We start from the raw sequence: 2,950 nt of genomic DNA, 5'->3' as shown, positions 1-2,950 counted from the left end.
CATACAATTCATTGCTAGCTTTGATTGTGTCTTTCTATGGTTATTTATGCTGGTTTATATTTGTAACACACACATTCTTGGCTATTGAGTAGGTCTGATGTAAAAAAGATATTAGCTTCATGACAGGTTTTGAATATTTTGCAAAGGAAATCCCATGTACAAGGAACATCTGTGGTGGAGTGATTATTCTGTTGTATACTCTGAAGAATTGTCCCTCAATTTGCTTTAATAAAACAATGACTGGCCAGCAGATAGGCCTGAGACAGAGGGAGCATGTCTAGATTGTGTAATGCTAATAAATGTTCTACTATGTGGAGAATATGTGTTAACTTAAAAATGTCACAGGTAGTTAGTAATAAACCTGATATATTGGTCAAGTATTTTCAATTATTAAAAACCTCGATGTAGTTACTTTGAACTGGTATGTAGGAAAGAAATGACAGTTTAAAAATGGCATTCTGGAAGAGCAGAGGCGTTCTGTAGGGCTGGGTTGAAAGCCTCTGTCTAATAGCATCGCCCTGACCCCCAGTTGGGGGGGGGCACCTAGCCAGGGGATAGAGGGTCTTGCTCGGGGGTCAGAGAAGGAGGAGAGTGACCGGTCCTGGGCGGTTCCTGCATACCACGTGGCCACCAGAACTCCAGCCCTAGGGAGTGGGCAGGGCCTCTAGCAGCGCCTTGCTCCCTGCTTTTCCTCTCCTTCAGTGTTGTCTACTAGCTACTTTTCCTGCTCTCTCTCCCAGGAGACGAACGTTTGAGCCTGAGATGGCACCCACCCTGCTCATGGCTGGGTCCCAGATCAGACTTAATGCCAATGCCTTCTCGACATTTCTAACCATGTCTCTAATTTCAAGAAGAAAGGCCGGGACTAAACTCCTAGATGCTAAGTAGCGAGGAAGCATTGTGTGATTTCAGGCCCCTGTGACATTTGAGGATATGGCTATGTACCTCACTCGGGAAGAATGGAGACCTCTGGATCCTACACAAAGAGACCTTTACAAGGACGTGATGCAGGAGAATTACAGAAATGTTGTCTCACTGGACTTTGAGATCAGGAGCGAGAACAAAACAAATCTGAAAGAAGAGCTTAGTGAAGATATGGAGTTTGTGACCATGTCCGAAGAGCTTATTGGGGATGCTGAGAAGAACCCGGAAAGCGAAGAAGTCTTTGAAAGTGGGGACAGGTCTGAAAGACAGTGGGGAGAGCTGACCGCAGAGGAGTGGGTCAGCTACCCTCTCCCGCAGGTCACTGACCTGCTGGCCCACAAAGAAGTTCACACAGGCATCCGCTATCACATGTGTTCTCAGTGTGGGGACCACAAAGAAGTTCACACAGGCATCCGCTATCACATATGTTCTCAGTGTGGGGAGGCCTTCAGTCAGATTTCAGACCTCAATCGACACCAAAAAACGCACATGGGAGACAGACCCTACGAATGCGGCAAGAGCTTCAGCCGCAGCTCCCACCTTATCCAGCATCAGAGAACACACACACGGGCGAGCGGCCCTAGGACTGCAACAGGTGCGGGAAGAGCTTTGGGAGGAGCTCTCACCTCATTCATCACCAGACAATCCACATCAGGGAGAAGCCCCACAAGTGTAACGAGTGTGGGAAGAGCTTCTGCCGGCTCTGCCACCTCATCCAGCACCAGAGGACCCACAGCGGGGAGAAGCCCTATGAGTGCGAGGAATGCGGGAAAAGCTTCAGCCGGAGCTCGCACCTGGCTCAGCACCAGAGGATGCACAAGAGCGAGAAGCCTTACGAGTGTAAAGAGTGCGAGTGTAAAGAGTGCGGACGGGGCTTCAGCGAGCGCTCCGACCTCATCAAGCACTACCGCGTGCACACGGGGGAGAGGCCCTACAAGTGTGAGGAGTGCGGGAAGAACTTCAGTCAGAACTCTGACCTGGTGCAGCACCACAGGGCCCACACCGGGGAAAAGCCGTACCACTGCAACGAGTGCAGGGAGAACTTCAGCCGCATCTCGCACTTGGTCCAGCACCAGCGGACACACACGGGAGAGAAGCCCTATGAGTGTGTGCAGTGTGGAAAGGGGTTTACACAAAGCTCCAACCTCATCACCCATCAAAGAGTTCACACGGGAGCGAAGCCTTACGAATGTACCGAGTGTGACAAGAGTTTCAGCCGGAGCTCAGCTCGTATTAAACACAAGAGAGTACATACCGACTAAGTCCTGTATTCCTGAGTAAGAAATGACTTGTGGAGGTACAGTTATATTTGATTTGATATCAGTGAGCTTCCTTAAGACTGACTTTCCTTATTGTTGGCCACATTTTCAAACATGGAAGAATACGACCCCTTTGAAATTCCGACCCACAGCGTTGGGGAAGTTTTCCCCTTCTCCAAATAGTTTTTTTCACCGATTTTATTACATGAATCGCTTCATCAGAAGCAGCCCCCATTCCTAGTAACTTGAAAGCTGAAGACCAGAGGACAAGATGCTGGTGGATGCTTAGTCCTGGAAATGGAGTAGGTTTTTAAAAAGTTGTTTTTTTCCTCTCGTATCTTTGGCCCCAAAAGACTGTAGTGGGAATGTAGAACTGGACTAGGGTGGCCGCAGCTGCTTTGGCAGAAGGCAGGCGGACTTGTCCTGGGTAGCCACTGTTCACACACCGCAGTGGCCGGGCTCATGCACTTCCCTTCCAAAGGGCTTTTTCCTTGAGTAGCTCATATTGGTATCTTGCCATCTTGCGCACAGGATTCTGCACGCTAAAGGCAGTGACTGAATCATTTCCCTTGTTTCTCACTTGTGTATAGCTTGCACGCTTTTGAAAGCTACACGAAGATACAGCGTGAAAGGAGAAGGGTCCAAGGTTGAGGACCAAGAGCCATTGGATGGTGGTGACCTTAGCAAGAGATACCCATTGATGCTGTCATTAATCAGGTTTATGAATTGTCTTCAGAAATCACTTTAGAGATGGCAGTGTGGAAACT

The 2,950-nt window shown here is 48.7% G+C and overlaps 1 pseudogene; it reads left to right on the top strand.

Annotated features, from left to right (window-relative positions):
- Positions 1-762: 762 nt before the first annotated feature.
- On the top strand, positions 763-2,186 carry LOC121434620 (annotated as a pseudogene).
- The last annotated feature ends 764 nt before the right edge of the window (positions 2,187-2,950 follow it).

This window comes from Microtus oregoni, unplaced genomic scaffold (genome assembly GCF_018167655.1).
Source record: "Microtus oregoni isolate MIOR12 unplaced genomic scaffold, Mior012 000044F_ref0000062, whole genome shotgun sequence".
Lineage (NCBI taxonomy): Eukaryota > Metazoa > Chordata > Mammalia > Rodentia > Cricetidae > Microtus > Microtus oregoni.
This window is presented reverse-complemented; position numbering and strand designations above follow the sequence as displayed.